At 33.9% G+C, this 21,049-nt stretch overlaps 1 protein-coding gene across 1 annotated transcript in view; it reads left to right on the top strand.

Annotated features, from left to right (window-relative positions):
• The window catches only part of COL5A2 (collagen type V alpha 2 chain), a 128,246-nt gene that overhangs the window by 31,031 nt on the left and 76,166 nt on the right, over positions 1 to 21,049 (top strand). The gene's annotated exons all lie outside the window — the stretch shown is intronic.

Raw genomic sequence — 21,049 nt, 5'->3', positions numbered from 1 at the left:
TGCTAATGTATTCCAGAAGATGATGAAATCTCTTATCTTATTAATTTGGCAGTACTGAGTTCCTCTTATGTAGAATGTAATTTCCTTTCTAAAAGAAAATGAGGCATCTGTTCCTACTCAGAACCAAATGGAGAATTCGTCATCCACATCAGCAAGTCAGGGCTGCTCGGTAATCAGCCTCTACTTACTGCTCAGGATATTCTACTCCAACAGACTAGTTAGTACAACTAGTATTTCACATTGTTGGAATTCTAAGCACTTACCATTTCTCTCATTTATTAGGATTAAAAAAACTGATTAAAATGTATATGTTTTAAAAATCTAACAAGATAGCTCATGGAATTCATTCAGTCAGATTTTTGGGAAAAGTATTATATATTATATACCTGTATTTTTGTTTGGTCCCAGTCTTTCAGGATTGTGTGGTTATAACAAGGACATTGCAGCCTACTGAGTCTTCACGAAGCTAGAGATACATTTGTAAAATCACAGTTGAATTTTCTAATTCAACATTTACAATAAATAAGCACTGATTATTTGTTTTTTCTCTCATTTAAGAAAGCTCTTGCTCAAAAATAAAACTTCTGCTCTTCTAAATAGATGAAACTAAGCAAACATCCAACTATGTACTTGCTTATTATAACTGAGATTCCTATTTTTCATGTGTGTCAAACTGCATATTTCATTTTATTTATTTATCTTTTGATTTTTTAAATTGTTCAGACATCTATGTGTCTGCTTTTGAGTTCACTGTTTTTAGAGGTTCAAGAGTCTTGCATCACAGCAACATGTTTCTTGCAAGGGAAGAATGTCTTTGAGAGCCCGCACCCCTTTCCATAACCATCTGGTTTGCAGATGATAAATACAAGCACTGTTTGTTTTTTTTTTAACCTAACAATCTGGGAAACAGATTGGACCTAAAACTCTACCCTGGTGATCCCTAATATATTAATCTTCATTACCATGTCAAATTCTTCAAGAATTCAATTCTCCAGCTATATGTTTTTTAAAGATGAGATGCACACTGCCTATGACATTTCATTTGTAGGACATTTTCCATGGTGCTGTAACGTCTTCATTCTTTTCTATAACCTAGCAACATCTTACTCCTTTTTCAAAGGCCGGTTTAAGATGTGTTTTCCTGTGAAGTCTTTCCTAGTTAATCCAACCTTCATGCATCTCCCTTTTATTGCCTGGAGCTCTTGTCTTCACACCAAATCAAGTTGTAGGTTGGTTTAAATGTTTCATGTGAGCTTTGGTTCCTTAATCAGAGTGTAAATTGTTTTATAACAAGATTATTTTTGTTTTATTTTGGAAAGTATAAAGGATAAGGGCCATGGTGGATATTCAAGACCTAATTGTTGAATGAATACTAATTAAGGCCATTGAAGAAGCCTCATTCTAATACAGAATGTGGGAGAGATTACATTAAGAAGGGATTAAGTTAGGGAAAAATTCTACAATGTGAAATATTAACCTCAATTACAAGGCCAGGTCCAGCCTTTACTTTTACTCTTTGTGTGAATTAGAGAAGGTGTCACCTCTGGGTGACCTTAGGCAAGTGGACATTACCTTTGCGCAAACAAAAAATCATTCTCCAGTAGGTGCAGCCTTCAAGCTTCAACTCATAGCCTGACAAAGGGAGCTTGGAATTAATGTCAGGTCCCATTGGCCCCTCAGTTCGAGCCTTTGTGAAATCTACAAAATGCGAATTATACATAGCAGCCCTCCAAATGGTGGTACAGATGATGCATGCAAGTAAAGGAAGTTGGTAGTTTACAAAATGCCTAATTTATGGTATATTCCATGTAGCATGAAGCTAGAGGCTAAGAACCTAGGAAATTTTAAGTGCTACATGTTGGGAGAGAATTATGATTAGTTGTGGCTGATGTGGAAAAGATTAATTTAAGAATCTAGGTTTTAAATTAGCATACAACAATAATATCTAAGAGAATACAAAAGCCAGAGAATGAGTAGGTAGGCAAGGAGGCAGTAGGTGAGATTTGTAGGATATGAGCAACAGTCAGAGTGAAGAAAATGACACAGTACTTTTATTAAAATTGAAGTATAGTGAGTTTGCAATGTAGTGTTAATTTCTGGTGTAGAGAATGATGATTCAGTTTTTCATATATATATATATATACACACACACACACACATATATATATATATATATATATATATTCTTTTTCATATTCTTTTTTTATTATAGGCTATTACATGGTACTGAATATAGTTCCCTGTGTATATAGTAGGATATTGTTGTTTATCTGTTTTATATGTAGTTCATATCTGCAAATCCCGAACTCCCAATTTATCCCTCCCCACCCTCTTTCCCCTTTGGTAACCATAATTTTGTTTTCTATGGAAAATGACACAATTCTGAAGATGTGGATAGATATGTAACTAGGACAGAGTGCAACTGAGGGCTATTGCTGAAGCTGGAGAAAGGTGATGTGGCTGAAGTGCCATTTAAAAAGATAGTTTTAATAGCTGCATTTAAAATAGATTGCAGGGTAACAATAGTAGAAAGAAATTTTCAGGATGTCTGTGGTGTTGAAAGCTGAAACAAAGGGGGAGTGATTAAGATAAAGTATGGAGAAAAATTTCTGGTTGAGTCAGTATGGATATAAAATTTGAGGATGTGTCCTCTGAAAGTTGAGGAGATGGAATGGATAATAATGATTTAAATTATTATTCTTTAATGGGAATTCATGAATGTACTAATAATTTTTATTATTTTGAGAGTACCATTTATTGAGTTCCTAATATGTGCAATCTATAAGTAAGCCTCTGCACAGTGTATTCTTAAATAAAGCAAGTATACAGAGTTGAAGTGGCATTCAAAAATATGATCTCCTCAGTATAGGTTTAAAGTATTCTTTTAAATAGAAGGTCATTTGTTTTCTTTAATTTTGATAATCTGCTTATGATTTTTATGGCACAAACTAATTTTAAAAATTACTCACACTCTAAAATTCTATGATCTTAAGAGAATGTTTCCCAAAGTCTGTAGTGGTACATGAGATAATTTCAGGTAGCATATGTTTTATATTTTGCAAATATGTGCTTCTATGTATATTAGAAAAAACTATATAGCTTACCAAATCTGAGGTTTATTTAGAACCAAGTTTAAAAATTTAAAACTTCAAAAATGGAAGAGTCAGCTTAAAATAGATTTTATTGGAAAATACATATAAATAATGGTACATAATATAAACAAGGATAGAATATTTAGAATTATGGTGAACTAGTTGACTGTCATAGGGGAAATCCTAATCTACAGTTTATTTATATTGTAAATTTTAAGGATTTATCTCAAAAATAAGGAAAAAAAGAAATTTGGAGGTAAATTATAAATGTTTAGATGTATTTACGTGGAAAGAAAACTATAGTAGAAAGAATTTTACTATTTTAAAGAATCTTTGGTTTAAAATTATTTTCAGTCATAACATCAAAATATTTTAGTTTTAATTTAAATATTTTAGAATAACCTGTGTCTATTCCAGTTGTAGCTTGTCAAGTCTATGCAATGCTTTCAATATTTACACAGATTAGGGGCAACTTTAGCTGTTACTTACATTAAATTTATATTTTCTGTTAGCATAAGACATGAAAGATTCCAGAAGAGAGTCTGATAGTATCTGTAAAATGGCTATCCATAAAACATCTCAAATTTTTTTCCTTAGTATCATGAAACTTAACTTTTGGCCTTTGATCCTTGACATAAACTTCATTATAAATTAAGCAAGTGAAATATAATGGACAAGTGGATTTCTTCAAGTTTAAAAAGATGGCTTCACTAGTAAGCTCTATAATCTCTTTGATCCAATTAAATAGCCAGTTAACTTTACGTACAAGTTGGAATATACCTTAAGAATCCAGAGGAAATTTAGCAGTGCATTTCACTCTTTCCCTGCAGCGCTAGTAAATTTCAAGAATTCAGGGGAAAGTTGGAAGATGAGAATATGTTAACTTTAAAGTCTGCTTTAACTATGTGACCCATGTGACTGTGTAAACTTATTTTATTTATTGGGTGAGAAAAGATGTTCAACCAGAACCACAAATAAATCATCATAGACAGATGGCACTCTCCTATATATCAATGACAGAGATGTTGGCTCAAGTAATAGAAAGAATGAACCTTCTGCTGTCACATAAATAAGGCTTTGAAAACTGACTCTTCAGTACTTTGGGGAAATCATTTGCTTCTGTGGGCCCCAGTCCCTTTATCTGTGAAATGGGGAAATACAAAATAATTTCTACCTCAAATAGTTATGCGCATTTATCAGATAACATCTGAAAATGCTTTGTGTAAACACTTAATAACTAATTCTTATTACTGGTGACCTTAAGCATCTTAATTAATCAGTGTCTTCATTGGCCTGTTGCACACGGTGTTTCTACACTAAAGCATCTGGAAGCCTTATCTCATGTTACCTACTCATCTCCCATCTCTGCCTGTCAGTCCTGCTTCAATTTCCAGAATACTTCACTTTGAGCACATCTCTACTAAAATGAATGCATCTGGCTATTTTACATTTCCTTTTAATAAAAGAACAATGATTTATTGTTAAAAATATTTTTCAAATAGTCAAAGTATGATATTTTTAGTATATTTTAGAATGCAATATTTGAATCTATAAAAATTAACAAGGAGTATTTATGTAGCACTTAATAAATTACAATGCTTTTTACATGTAAGTTATCTCATTTGTTTTGAGGTGAGAATTATTAAACCTAGTTTTTAAACTGGAAGAATTGAGGCTTAGAAAAATAAATAATTTATTCAAGGTGCCCCTGCTACTAATTTCTAGAGCTGGGTTTTCTGATGCCAGAAGTGGTTTTTCCTGGTGTACATTAAACTTCTACAACAAGAAATAAAACTTAATAAAAACATGGGGAATGGGTAGAGATAATACCCTAAAAGGAAAGGAGTTTGGATATTTAAAGCTCTGACAATATAACATTATACATTTTGAGCAAAGACAAACTTCCCCATTCTCTCTCTTCCTTTCCGTATACGCACAGAAACTCACATACATAAAATTTCTGTATTCTTGCCATTAGCTTTGTTGAAGTGCAGTGGGATCTCTATGTCTAGCTTTCTGTTCTATAAACATATCTTTGCTTCACAATAAACCGCCAAACGTGCCTCTAGGCTTAAAATATATTGATGTTCAGAATAGTTCTCTAATCTGTTTAAGACAGAATAAAGGAAAGAAGGCAGCTTTGCCTCCAGGGAAGAGCTCTAAGTGGGAATCAGAAGGTTTTGTTCATCTTTGAGGCCTTGGGCACTTTCTTGTATTAGTGTTCTAGGAAATTTTTGATTCATTCTTTGCTCTACATGGTACTGTATGGAGTATGTATATATGTTAAAATGAGTTCTCTATGCTAGTATAAATGAGCTACTTTTTAAACTGTGTTGCTTATTTTTAGTCTCACTTTCCATAACTAGATAATTATAAAAATACTAAACAATTGCACTTTGACATGCTTTAACTTCTGGCCATTTTTAAAAATGTATTTTTTATTTTAGAAATTTCATATGTACAGAAAAATTATGTAGCTAGTATACAGAGTTCCCATATACTTCAGACCCAGTTTCCCCTCTTCTTAACATCTTGCATTAACAACTAATGAACAAATATTGACACTTCGTTGTCAATACTTTATTTGGGTTTCCTTGGGTTTTACCCCATGACCTTTTTCTGTTCCAAGGCCCCATCTAGAGTACAGTATTACATAGTAGTCATCCTATCTTCTTAGGCCCCAACTGGCTGTAAGATTGTCCCAGATTTACCTTGTTTTTCATGGCCTTGATAGTTTTGAGTACTGGTCATATTTCATAGAATATCCCTGGGCTGTGTCTGATTTTTTAATTTTTTAATGATTAGACAGGGGGTGTGGATTAGCAGACAACCTCAGAGATGTGTCATTCTCAACTGCCAACATAACTTACCACTGTTGATGTTAAACTTCATCCTGTAGCTAATGTAGTATTTGTCAGGTGTCTCCAGTGTAAATTTACTATTTTTCCCCCTTTCTATACTGTACTTTTTGCAAGAAAGTCACTATGTGCAGCCCACAGTTAAGGAGTCAGAGTTATGTTCTGTCTCCTTGAGGGTGTAGTATCTGATAAATTATTTGGAATTCTGCACAGATTTGTCTATTCCATTTATTTACTTATTTATGTTCATACATTAGTATCAGTATGGGCTGATCTATTTTATACTTCAAGTAATAATTCAGTGCTACTTTGCTTATGTTTTTGGTCAAATTGTTCCATCTATGACTTTTGAGAGTCTTTCACTTGGCTCTGGTGTACTTTTGATATACCCCCATCACTATTTATTTATTTATTTTGATATTTTCTTACTTTATAGCATTATAAGACATTCCAGGTATATCTAGTGTATTTCCTGCCCTAGTCATATATCAGTCATTTCTCCAAAGAGCCTTTTTTAATTGCAGTGTGGTATTAGAAACCACAATTGGGAAACTAGGTGTGTTCATTGCTACTAACAAGTCATTCTTTTTATATCCTCTCAGTTAACAGAGCCAGGACATACATAGGTATATACTAACAGGTGTATGTATACATACATATAAATATTTTAATGCATTATGTTTTTGTTAATATTTTGGAAGCAATAACGGCTTGGAAATAGGATAACCTTAGCTTTTATAGTATTTCTTCTGAAAATTTCCATGTGTGGGATATCCTATAAAACAGAGGCAAATTAGGACATGTTGATGAACACCTTAAAGGTATTCATCAAGGTTAGGCAAATGCTGGAAACAATACCTTAAAAACATACTAAACCAGAGACCCCTATCTGGAGTTCACAGGCTGAACAGACCTGCATATATGTTTTGTTTGGCCCACACAATGCTTTTTAAAACTATTTGAATTCCATAACTAACATTAAAAAATTAAGATATGTCAAATGCAAATATTGATTTCTAAATTCTCTTTAAAATTTACTGTATCTAAGAAACTGTAGACTTCCATTATTCATGTACCAATCACCTTGCTCTGAATGGTGGTTCAGATCTTGGTGAGGACCGCAGAAGCTTCAGTTCACTGTAAGCCCATCTACCTCTCCCCTCCTGGCCTTGCTTTCTCCTGGACAGTGAGGAACTCAGGTTCCACCCCATGTGCATTGTTGTTTTTCAAATAGTGAGAAAGAGACAAAAGTACTTCTTGAACCCATGGCTAACACATTGGGAAAATGAAAGATTGTCTATAACACATGATTTTTAATTAAACTGAGAGAAAGCATATTCCTCTGTGCAAGTGAAAAATATCCCAGTTTGCTTAATTATGACTGCATCAAAATAATACCACTTAAAATTCTGATGCAGAATAAACCCTCCCCACTAAGTTTGGATGTCTGCCCTAATCCTTGGTTCTCCAATGGGGATCAGAACATGTCTTTCTTCTTGCCACTTCAACAAAAGGACTTCATGAAGCAGCATGATCCAACACAGAGTCTGGATTTTGGTGTGGCCTTGATATGTATACCATTATTATATGGCCTAGTTTTAAATCTTTAGAAGATATCTCTAATGTCTTTTATTTTTCATGACAGTTTTTATAAATCTTGAACCATGTCATTTTGTGTAAATGGCCAATGATAAATAATTTACTCAAGCTCTATAACCTACTTTCACTACATTTAAAGCACTACATTTGTATTTTTGCTGACAGAGATCAGTCTAATTAGTTTTATTCAGAAGGAAAATGAATGAAGAAAATATTAACTGTAGAGTATAGATTTCTTGTATGCTAAATGTGTAGAATATGGATTCAGTACCATATTTGACATTTGTCTTCTGTTTTCAAAATGATGAACTTTGTGAGAAAATAAAAGATTTGAGACATCAGCAGTTAAAATGAAAATAAAGTCCAGGTTGTAAATAGCTGGAAGTGAAGCAAGCTTGCAGCTTGCCGTGCTTTATTGAATGAACTAAATTAAATATATTTAGTAAGACAATGAACTTTTGTCAGGAACAAAAAAAAGATTGTAATTACCTGGGTAAAGATGAAGTTAGATAAAATTTTAAGTGTAAAAACATAGTAAAAAACAAAATTTAAGGATATATAAAATAAATCAGGTTTAGCAATTGGACCACCTCTCTCACCCACATGTCATTACATAATTGTCAGCACCATAAAATTTTACCATGTTTATGTATGTATAATATTATGTATATATATATGTATTTATAAGAAATTGCAGCTGCCTAATATAAATGTGTATTTATATAAGAGAAAATATCTACAACCACAATACACAATATGAAACTGTTATATTTATATATACCCATATATATCCACACACAGGTACATATCTATATCTATATCTATATAATATTTGATGTAGAGTTTGTTACCAGATATTTTTACAACAAAACAGTAATATTTCTATTAGAAGATGCTGATAAACTCCATAGAAACTTCCAGTCTGCTAAATAATATGTTAGTTTTTTACATAAAAATTAATTTCTTATGAACATATGCCACATAAATTAGAATTTAGGAAAATAAATCTGATGAATACAGCTTGAATTAACCATTAAGATTCTGGACTTTCCATGCTGAGAAACCAGAGCTTGAGTCAGGACCCTATCCCAACATGTCTTCTGCTACCAGTCATTTTATACTAACACCCCCCTGACTACGGCCTATCCAGAGAATGAACATGATTGATTAAGAATATATGATTAATAAAAATGTATTTATCTATGGTATTCACTCCTCATGAAAAGCTTAGACCTGCAAAAATACTATCTGGTTTCAAATCCAGAGCCAGTCACCTCGGAGGGGTGTGTGAATCTTGGCTCAGGGGGGAAGTTGTTTAAATCACTGTGAGCTACTGTTGGTTATCTCATGGGTAGTAGGTTTAGGAGTAAATGAGATCAAGAATATAAAACTATTTGGACAGTACTTAGCCCATATCAAGTATTCAATGAATATAAACTTCTATGGCTACTTCTACTGCTACCATTACTGTGACTGCTATCAATTTAAGTAAAGTCCTTTTAGACAGAATTGTCTTTTATTTTAATAACTCTTATAAAATGGAAAAAGACCAACATCCAAATGCTGAGTCACCAGGTCATTGTCACTAATCTGGAGATTTCCTAACTGTGTAGGTATGGCCATTGTATTAGCAACTATTTGAAGCTGTAACAACTGAAACACTTTAGCCTGCAAATTATTATGAACAAATTGCCAAGTGGAGTACTACCTTTTCTTTTCTTCAGTTTGCTATTTGTAACCAATGTTCGTGACATAAGAGTAGGATTTGTCAGAAATCATTGTAGTACCTTATCTTCAAGCTTAGGTAGTGTTTCTCTTACCCAGTACCCTACTGCTTCCTGGAGCATTGAAAATACTTGGATTGCTATTTAGAACACCCAATTGCCTCTGTGACAATATTTTGTCATAAAATATCTTCATCACAAATTACATATTACATATTATTATTCAAGTTAAGGAAGAAGAATGTTGCTAAAGTTGACATAATAATCTAGAAATCCATGACCAACTGTGGTAGGTTCTATTTTTGCTGTTCAATTGGTTTGAATTAGAAGTTATGCGTTTTTGAATTAGGCTGGTACTTTATTGACTTCAGCCATAAATGTAAACTGAAATGGAAAACAGAAATAGGAGAACAAAAAGAAAAATTATGACTTAAAGATGTATAATATGTACGTATTTGTATTCCAGCTAACTCTAGGTTGTGGAGCTGGACATATGGGTACTGTTCTTAAGGGCAAGATGACTTTCCAAAGCTTTGAAACAAACACCTCTTACAGCTTCTCAGATTGTACTAATTTCACATGGTTAATAAGGCCTGTAGGATCTAGTGTTTTCACTAATGATGGATTACCTGGGACCAGGGGGATTTTAGTTTGTAAATCTTAAAACTGATTATTTACCCCATCTCCTTCTTTTCAGACAAGCTTAAGAGATATAAATGGAATTTTTTGCATTACCATTTATGATATAATTTGCCTCATTTTCCTGGAATTTGCCCTTTAGTTCTTGGTGTTTGGCAACTTTCAAATTCCAAAAAGATGTTTTTGTGTAGTTTTTTTTTTCACTCTGTATTTCCTCAAATTTGAATTTGCTTTATGCAACACTGTTGAAAATGATGCATTCCAATACAGTCTATTAAATTGCTAAGAGATTGTTATGTTTATATTGTCAACCACTTTAACAGAATAATTTTTAGGCTCAAGTTACAATTATTATCAACTCTGTAAAGGCTTCCTGGCTGGTGAGAGGATAAAGTGCTAAGCAAGTGACTTTTGGAACAGAATGGAGGACTAGAGGTAGTAGAAACTCTCAGAGTGGCCTGGAGAAAATGATAGATCTAGGAATCTATCTTGATACCAAAGAATATTGATGAGCATATCATTTTGGGTATTTGTTTCTTTTTCTTCTTCTTCTTTTTTTTTTTTTTTATTAGTGCAATAAGAGCTTTCAGGGATGGTGAACCAATTCTGTATGGCTGTGTCCTTCCTAGATTGTAGAGTCTGTAAGGTAGGACAGTGATTTCCTGCATATCCCCCTAGTCCCTTGTTCAGAAATAGACACCTGAAAGGAAATGGAATGAATTAGCTTCTCCGCTCTTTGAGACACACAAACTGCTCTGAAAAATCTTTATCTTGTAAGAAACAGAACTTCTGAACTCCTCTGACTCTGTCTCCAACATTCGGCTTCACACGGCCTCTCTTGCTCCTTTCTCTTTTTCCTGTGTCCTTAGGCTGAACCCTCCTCAGTTCATACTAGGACCAGAGTAATGACCACCTGCCTGGTTTGCTGCCTGGAATCTTTCTCTCCTCTATGATTCTCCCAGTTTACTCTATAATCTCAAGAGAGTCAATCTTCCTTCTTTCATTTTGCTGCTCAGTGAATGAAAAGACTTCAGTACTGTCACATCACCATCAACCAAGTTAAATACAACACTGTTAGTTGGTATTCAGGGTTTCTGTGATTGGAGGCAATTGACACTTCCTGGCATTTCTTCCACTTATTCCCTACACAGGACACTCAACATCAGGCAAACTCAGTTCCAGAATGCTCCCCAAGCACATCCTACCTTCAACTCCTTTCCTCTGATTAATTACTTAAGTATCTCCCCAGTTGTTACTTCTGAAGCTCCTGGCCGGGCATTCACAGGCACTGATTACTCAATTAATATTGTTTTATTGATTATTGACAAATTAGATTAGTAGTTAAAATTATGCATGCTTTATTGCTATATATTGTGATTTGGTTAGTTGAATTTCATTCACTGTTTTTAAATTCTATTATGCTTAAAAAATGATTCATAGTATTTGGTTTAAATAAAAGTACAGTCAAATTATTAGAAAGTTAAGGTAGTTTTTACTTAATATTTGAAGCCAGGGTTAAAAAAGTTATATATACAACTCCATTAAGCATGCAAAATTCATTTTATCTGATTAACAAAAGAGTTCTTTTTAATTTGAAAAAATATATAACCAAGTTTGTAACTCTTCCTATAACAAGATCTTTTTTTCCTCTCTGATTTTCTGAAGCTGTCTGTACCAAAATGATACTGTTATTCTGGAATGTTGATGTGGTAGGAAACTTCTACTTATGTCTCTAAAAAGTAGGCCATGATTGCATATCATAAAAATAGATGTAAAACGTGGCTATTCTGGCCTCTTGAGGTCAAAGAACCTTGCCATGAGCATGTTTAATCACGTGTCTGTACATCTCAGTGACTTAATTTTTCAAATAACAGACATTTTAAAACAAGACAATCAAAATATGAACCTCAGTAGATGAATTTTAGATACCTTATAATCAAAATCTAATATCCTCTGAATTAACATAAAATCCAGTATTCATATTTTATTTGATCAATTATGTTAACATAGAATTATTTTGTTCAAAATTCAAATATTATGAGAAGTATGTAATTGTTGATTAACATATAAATCTCTCCTTTTCTCCTCTAATTTGTTTTACCAAGTACAAGAGGTGAATTTAACTCAAAGTTTTACATATATATGAAGAAATTTTCTTAGACTTAAAACTGATTGAATCATAGGTTTTATTCTTGTCATCGATTTGGTTTTTAAATTCACATTTCACTTGAGTTGCTACATTTTCACCTTTTGGGGCTAAAGATGGTACCATTAATGTGTTCTTCTGAAGCCAAATTACATCAAGAATCATCATATATTTTTGCTTCCCCCAGGTCCAGACAGCCTGAGCCTCTTATTAATGAGCTCCAAGCCTAGTTGCTTATTGTTTCTGCTCAACAGAAATCCACCCCCTTGTGACACACACATGCCTTTCTCTATGAATTAAGCCTAGTACTTACAGCTGCCCTTAGTATCCAAAGGCAGCTCAAACCCAACCTTTGACTCTTAAATCTTTTGTCCAATGAAGTGTCCCTAATCCTGTATATTTTGGTGTCTTAAGACAATCTAATTCATTAACTTTTTTTTTTCAGCTAAGAACTCATTAAGCAAAAGTTAAGTTTTCTCACTGAATGATTGTCATGGTTTCATGAAATTTTTGAAATGGCATGGACAATTTAAGGGCTAAAAAGAAATACTTTTTGATGCTTGGTACTTTATTTGCTGTTACAAGTCACATCTGCAAAGTGTCTCATTATATGAACTTTACAATACACTTGACTGTCAAAGTCATTTCCTGTACCCCAAGAGTGAACTTGTCGTCACTGTTTGTGATTACAGTTCTTGAAGATAACATTTCTTCTAATAAGAAGAATATTAGAAATAACAGTGTTATTTTCTTCAGCTCCCCACTCACATTCTACTTTGTCTGTGAGATCACCCCTTTAAAATTTACTCTGATTTCCCCTCCCCATTCAATTCCATCTTTCCTAGCACTCTCTGTCTTTACCTTGCTGTAGTTTTCTTTGCTTGTCATCATTAGATCATATGACAATGTATTTATTTGCTTATTTTCTGTTTCCCTCCCCTAGTTCATAAGCTCTTTGAAGATGAGACTTTTTAATGTTCTGTACACATTTACCTTCCTAATACTGGTATGGTACCGATACAAAACAGGTTCTCAATATAAATGTATTGAATGAATAAAAAAGAAATATACACCAAGCTTATGATGTGACTTGGAATTTAAAAAAAAATTTTTTTAGGCCAAAAAAAGTTTTTTTTTTAATTTAATTTTCTGGGTTCCTTTTTTTTGGAGGGGGTAATTAGTTTTATTTACTTATTATAATGGAGGTACTGGGGATTGAACCCAGGACTTTGTGTATGCTAAGCATGCACTCTGCCACTGAGCTATACCCTCCCCCCTCACTTGGAATTTTAAACCTGGACTTAGAGTTCACAGTTACTGTGCAAAAGACAGGATTATAGGCTTGTTCATCCTCTGAATATTTCTTCATCCATGCAGTGAAGTGGACACTTATCTCTTTAGAAGAAATGATAGATATGTATGAAATCTTTTCAGAGCCAAAGGAGCTATTTAAATAAACATAGTAGCAATCCTCTGATTTGATTTCTTCATTTCCCTTTTAGTTTGTGAAGGTACAGTGAACACCCACTATGACTCAGATCTGCTGCTGAATGTCAAAGATACAGCTATGAACAAGACAGAGATACCCTGCCTCAGTGGAAAGTGTAGTCTAGGAGGTAGTAAAGCAAAAATTAGGAATGAACATGATCAGCTTTTTATAGAAGTAAGTACCCTTTTGAAACTGAGCATATATTAAGTGCTCAAGAAAAAAAATTGTTAAATAAGTGAGTATGTTAAAATTCTCAATCAAAATTTAATCTTTTTTCACTTATAAGTTAAGAGCAAACTTTTTTCATAGAATCTCCTTTTACAATATCTGTGTGATTAACAGGATTTGGAGTAAATTGTCTAAAAGCACATACATATATTTTACCTACAAAATACCGCCATCTTTCCATGAATTACTAGGGGAAGGAAAATTGTCCTGCAAAACCAGGTGAGACTGTTCCTTTCAGAAGTAAAAATATTCAGGCATGTGTCGTCTATCACTGTACCATCACTGTCCAGGGAAGTGTCTGGCGCAGAGAAGATAGAAAATGCATTTTTTGTTGAATTGACCTGAAGGAATACAAGAAAGGAAAAATATTTGTAGTTTGTGGCCAAAAAGATCTCTAGAATATCACAATACAGACATCTTACTTTAGTTAGCTGTTCATTTCTTTTATATTTCTTTGCTTCAATGTCAGTTATGGTCATAAAATTCATAATTGCTCTACACAGAACCATTAAAAGAGCACAGTTTAAAATAACTAAAGTGTTCATGCCGCCATGTTCATGCCAGCATGAAATTGACATCACTGTGAACCTCCCAGCATACTGTATTCTATAATGTAGCTGTCTAATACATTTACTTAATAAATGACCAAATTATAATACAATCCTTTTTCCTATCTTAGCATAAATTAAGTTGGAATGAATGTACACAATACAGTTAAGTCACTCTGATTTCTAGCTTGAAAATAATTTCCTAGGCCACAAAATTTGTCCATTTTGAGATTAAACAGGTGATTTGTAAAAGCAAAATCACCTAGTAGGTTTTGCATGTAAAGGAGAAAAGAGGGTTTTAAAGGATGAAAACAAAAATGATGTTTGACATATAAACTGTTACTTTGTCCGTACCACAACATCATTTTTCTCTTTATGTATCCTTACATGGTTAAGGAATGTCTCAGAGTCATCTCTCAAAATAAAAGGAACTAAAAAGTCATTTTAAATCATTTTATGTATTTCATATTCAAAATACGGATTTTTAGGTTTCTTTAGAGAATTATTTATGGGCTAGGCCTTTTTTGGTAAAATGTAAGGGATTTTTCCTGCCAACTTACAAAAGCACAGAAAACAGACAAAGGCTCAGCTGACAGCCTTCCAGCTTTAGTGCCGCCAGCCATCTGTTTTCTATAAGGTAGTTGTTTTTTCTTGTTAAATTCTCCCTGTGAAATATTTTCCTTGAGATTTCTTTTTTTGGTCTGTGAATTCTACCCCATAATACAACTCACTAGTTGACCATAAAGGCACAGACAGATTCTGGGGGAGCTTTGCAACTTTTTTTTTGACTGCACATATACATTATATTGCATGTAAATACATATATACAATATACTGCACATTTTTTTAGTTTACATATGTGTACTGATCATTGTTTCTAAGAACAGATTAGAGCTTTAGCTTTCTAAACTTACATAGTTATTAAAGGAATAAAGCCAACCACAAAATAAGAATCAACAGAATGTGGTAATCCAGTCATAAAGGACAGTCAAGTGGGGAGCTTTGCAACTTCTTACCTTCACACCAGAGTCTCACTGTACTGATCTAAGTTGGACACTTTTTTCCTGGGAGATTTATTACTAAAATACCTTAAAAAGATGATTATTGAGTGAGATTTCAGATTTGTGGCAGTTCTTCATGGTACATTATCTATGGAGGGGAATCATACTTAGATTTTATTTGTTTTATTATAAAGAAGGAGCAGAAAATATATCCCTTTCTAACAACTGGGCATAAGTAAGGAAAGGCTTTAAATGGGCATGATTATACTAAGGAACAGTAATTTTCCTATTGTTTCTTCACATTGAAAGAAAGTAGTACATCATTTGAAGTGCTTATTGTGATGAGTACAGTAATTATTCCCAAATCTGGCATCAGAATAGAAGCTTTTAAAAATACAGATTTCTAGTTGCAAAACAAACAAAATCATAAGAGGAATTTGTATTTAAAAAAAAATTGATTCTCATGCAAAGCCAGATCTGAGAAGCACCAACTTAAAAAACAAAATAAAGGCTGACATTAAAAAAATTAATAAAAAGAATCCCTTCAGTTTGAGGGATACACAGCATTTAAAGTCACAAAACACATATAATTTTTATGGGACAGATTTTGCATGAAATCTTTGACTGAAGGAAGAACTGACAGGTCATAAACTATCGTCAGAAAAATAACCTGAAGCTTTAAATGGCCCTGAAAGATGAAAATGGGGTTTGTCTCCCAGCCCTGCAGGCTCAATACTATTGACTTTTTAAAAACATAGGTGTGGGTCATGTGGCTGAAATCACAAAATATTCTGTGAGGACTTAAATGAGTCTTGTCATGGTACTATATAATTAGCCTCAAAAACTTTCAGTCTGTGATTACATGAAACACAGGTGTATTGCTGTAGGCAGGTAGCTCAGGTATTGTAGCATTATTAACAGTCATGACTAATTGCTACCGCAGCTTTGGCCAGTATCATCTGCTAACGCAGAAAAATTCTTCTTGCCCTACAAAAATCACCTTCCCCCTCTTCCCTATGTCTTATCACTGCTGTTCTTGAAATCTGAGTGCACTCCTCTTTTGTGATGTTATTTATGTGGACAGACCATAAGACTGATTGTTAAATACTTGACCTCAGGGTACTTTGTGGGAGAAATGGGATTCCTCTACTGTGATCACAGCCCGATACCAACAGATTTCTGCCAATACGTATAATGCATGATTTCTCTCTCCTCCCTAACCTACATCACATTCTGATAGGTACTCACAAGGGGAAGAGAGGCGAGCATGAGTTTACTTCTGATATATATGTTAAGTGGATGTCTAGGAACCTCTGTGCTAAATAATAATAATGATTGTATTTGAATAACATTGATTTTTCAAAGCATTTTCATATCTATTTCATTCTCAAAACAGCCTTGTGTGAAGGGAGTATATTACCCTATTTTTTAGATGAAAAAAATTTGAGGATCAAAAAAGTTGTCATTTGCCAGAGGTTACATAATCTTCAGTGCCAGGATTCAAAAAGCAAAACAAAACCAAAAGCTGAGCTTTCCTCAACTCCTCAATTTCCATCCCCCCGTGTCACTTTGACTTTTAGGGGTTCCCAGTGACTGGAGTGAGAGTCAAAGTACCTCTGACAGGTTCATCAGTTAGGGCTGCAAGTTGGCCCTCTCATCCCCCATTCCTTGTTCTCTTGAATTAAGTCAACAGAGTCCTACTTACCCCGAAGGAGGAGCCAAGAAAGAGGTGCCAGTTCTTCCAGCCCTGTCCCTTTAACCCACCACCCAATTTCTGCTTCCTCTTCTCTCTTTCCCTCTTCCTTCTAACCATAGTGAATTACATATAGCTCCTGGATAAATTCTACTTCTTTCTCAATTCTCAGCTGACACTTAGCTTCCAGCAGAAAGACTGACCCATCCCTCTGACAATGCTTGTGTGTGCTCCCTTGGCAGCTTGTATTTATTTCTGTCAAGGTGCTTCTCATTACGTACTTTAATTGCTTGTTTATCTGACTGTCTTCCTCACTCTGCTATAGCTACTTGGAATTAGAATCGTATCTTTCGTTCTGTTCAGCTCTAGTACCTGGTGGAGAAATGGCATAGTAGGTGCTCACTACTTGTTGGATGGATAAAGACCATATTCCCTCTCCTTAGGACCTTAGTATTCCTTGGAGTGTTTCTGAGGATATTTCTTTGGAGACTCCAATTCATTCCTTCATCTCGCCAAGACCTTTTCAAGGCCCCTACGTAGCACACTGGGTTGTATATATTTCATTTTTTTAAACATGGCCATTTTTGTAATTGCTGTTTTTGGCCCTTGGTTTGGAATGCATTTTTATTAAAGTGCTACCTCTGTAGGAGAGATTAGATTTGATTTACATTATTTTATTTACATGCTTTACTAAGAAGCAGAACTTACTTGTCCTGAGTGTTAGGACTTTATGACATTTTAGTATAACTGCCAAAGAGCTGATTTCCTCTTTCTTCCTAAGAAATTCTGAAGAATGTTCCACTTGATGTGCTCTAAGTGCTATATCACTTTTCTTGAAATCCTTCCCTGTGTAGCAACATAAGAAGAAATAAAACTTTATAAGTGTTTTTTTAAATAAGGAAGAGAAATACTTTTGGATAATGAAATACTTCTTGAGTATTAACAATATTTTCTGAAATAGAAAATATTAATTTGGTATTAGTAATTATAACTGAGGGAAATTTCCCATCATCTCTTTCTATCATACAAATATCACCATGTAAAGAATCCACATATACTATTAGATAGTGTACATTTTGCTACCTATTGTCACTTAGCTTTTTTCTTTTACTAATATTTTAAATTATTTCACTCTTAAGATTGACAAACTGATTGCTAAGCTAAATTAACCCCCCGCAAATTTGAAGTATAATCTAGTTCCCATATAAGAATTAATTTTTAAATTTCTGACATCTGTAGAACACTCTAAATAGTTTGTAATTTATCATACATGGGCTGGCATAAAGTAGCACAAAGTCATTACTGGGAGAGGGTTATCACGGCATATGTCATATTCCTGTAAGTTCTGGGTAAACCCTTCACTTATTCAATGGACAGTTTAAGGACTCCAAAGCCTGGGGGCCCACAGGGATAAAAAGCCTCTTGATTTTTTGAGATGAGGTAGAATAATATTGAATATATGAATTCTTCTCTGCAGTACGTACAATTTGGTGTTGTTATGGAGAATGATTTTTGTCTATGCCTTAGAATTCCTGACTCCCAGGAAAGTCATTGGTAAATGTAGACAGGCATGAAATAATGCCTTTAAATCTATTCTGTTTGACAATTACAATGCTGAGAATGACCTTAGTCCCCTACGATTGAACCTCTGCAGCTCCAGAGAGATTTCTGTTGGTGAATACTTACTTGAGTTTTTTGTTGTTGTTGTTTTTGTGTTTGTTTGTTTTTGTATCTAGCCCACCTTGTCATCTCATTATCTTATTTGATGATATGGTCCAGTCATGAAAAGTTGGCTGAGCTCATGATAAATCCCATCAGACTTTATATTAGATATTTAGCCAAAAACTTCCATTAAATAAATCTTAATCGTTACTGTTCTGTTAGCATCATAAGAATATCCCAGTTCACCCAGTTATTTTCCATTAAATCAGGATGCAAACAAGTCAGGTTTACATTTTTATTAGATCACATGCCCTCTTCTATTATTATAAGACAAGATGAGCAATCACATCTATTCCATTATTTGCTTTTATTTCTAATCATTATAGCCAGTCAAACCAATTGTGGCTGAACTGATAAGTTAATAAACAGGAAAAAATTGAAGTTGTAGGTTGGCTCTTGGAGGAAATTTCTATTTTCAAAGCTCTTAACAGAAGATTAGATGTTTAAAAAAAAGGAAAAGAGTTAACAACTTTTGTAAAGATTAGTTCAGACTTCAGAAAAATGAAAGGAAATGAAGACCTGAACATGATGTAATTTAAGAAGCCACTGGTTGATGATTTGCTTTAAATCGTATTTTTTAATGTTGAATTTTATTGAATTTCCTTCAATGACATCACCTCTTTAGTTTAAATACACTAGATAGAATAAAGAATATGTTTGCTAATAAGGGAATCACATTTATACAATGTAAGCTGAATTTTCTGGGGGAAAATTTCATTTCCTGTGTCCTATAAACCAATCTAAAAAAGAACTACATAAGAGTTGGTATGCAATCATTTTCTATCCGTACTCATCAAAATGCTTGAAGGCTTACTTGTGTCATGGAGATAGTTTCCCCATCAATATCCTGTGGAGCCCCAGGAAAGCCAGGGGAAATTTCACAGGATATTAAGATGGTAACATTTGGTGGCTACACAGGCATAGCATCAGGAAATGAAATATCGACCATTTAGAGTTGGGAGCTGAATAGAAAGAAAGAATGGAGTTCACATTCTTAGTATGTTTCACTTGCTTCCCTTTGATAACAAATTCATTTCTTTAAAAAAAATTATCACTCCCTTTTCCTATCTTTAAGTTGGACCATACTTTACTCTTTTAAATTTTTCTTTCAAGTTAATTCAGATTCTTGCTCTTCATCCTTCATATGGATTGTCAAGTTGTTACTCTTACTTATTTGACATCTACAATTAGAGTATGAATTTTAAATCTTACATATACAAACTTCTCCTTCTTTTATTTGCTCTCAAAAGTAGCAGCCTGATTGTCTACCTTAGAATGCAGTAGTTGCGAGGTGTGTGGTTGTTCAAATATTGGCTCTGCTGCTCACTAACTTTGTGATCTTGATTGACTCCAAGCCTCTACTAGGGTGGTTGTAAGGATGAAATATAAAATGTTCATAGGAACTTAGCATAGGTCTTAAGACACAATAAATAGTAACTATTAATGTTTATACTGGGTTGTTCTTCTTTAATATTCACCCCAGTAAGCCTTAAATAGGATTTACAATTTTTCTAATCAAATATATCTTTCAAAACTTTCATTTCATTCAATGTCAAGACGGTTCTCTGATCCTGTAGATACCTGTATTAGTTTTCTGGGGCTGCTGTATAACTCATGGGGTGGCTTAAAACAACAGAAATGCATTGTCTCACAGTTCTGGAAGCTAGAAGTCCAAAATCAAGGTGTTGGCAGGGCCATGATCTGTCGGGAACCTGTAGAGGGATAATCCTTCCTTGCTTTGTCCTAGGTTCTAGTGGTTGCCTGCAGTCCTTGACTTCTCTTGGTTTGCAGCCACAGCACTTCAATCTCTGCTTCTGTCACATGTGTCCGTGTTTCTCTGCTGTGTTCTCTTCTCCTCTCCTTATAAGGACACCCTGGTCATACTGGATTAAAGACCAACTCTATTCTAGTATGATCTCATTTTAAGTAATTTCATCTTCAAAGGACTTAGTTCCAAAAAAAGGTCAACATATCTTTTGGGGGGACACAATTCCCCTCACAAGTATATCCAATAGATGTTACTTTCTCCATTCATTCCTGAACCTCAAAAGTTATTTTTAAAATTTTTCTAATACTTCATCCCAACCATAGTGAATCCAACTCTACATATTTTCTCTCTGGTGTCTTGTGGATTTACCTCTCTTCATTCCCAGAACAACTGTTTCTCCTAACTAGCATATAACTTTTTTAACTAGTGGCCTTTAGTCTCTTTAGTCTTATTTCCTTCCAATTCATCCTCAGTTCTGTTGTTATATTAATATTCCTAAAAGCTACTAATACATTCTTCTGTTTATTCACTTATTCATTTAT

The sequence above is a fragment of the Vicugna pacos genome, chromosome 5, assembly GCF_048564905.1.
Source record: "Vicugna pacos chromosome 5, VicPac4, whole genome shotgun sequence".
Taxonomy (NCBI): domain Eukaryota; kingdom Metazoa; phylum Chordata; class Mammalia; order Artiodactyla; family Camelidae; genus Vicugna; species Vicugna pacos.
The sequence above is the reverse complement of the archived record's forward strand: the minus strand, read 5'-3'. Positions and strand labels throughout refer to the sequence as shown.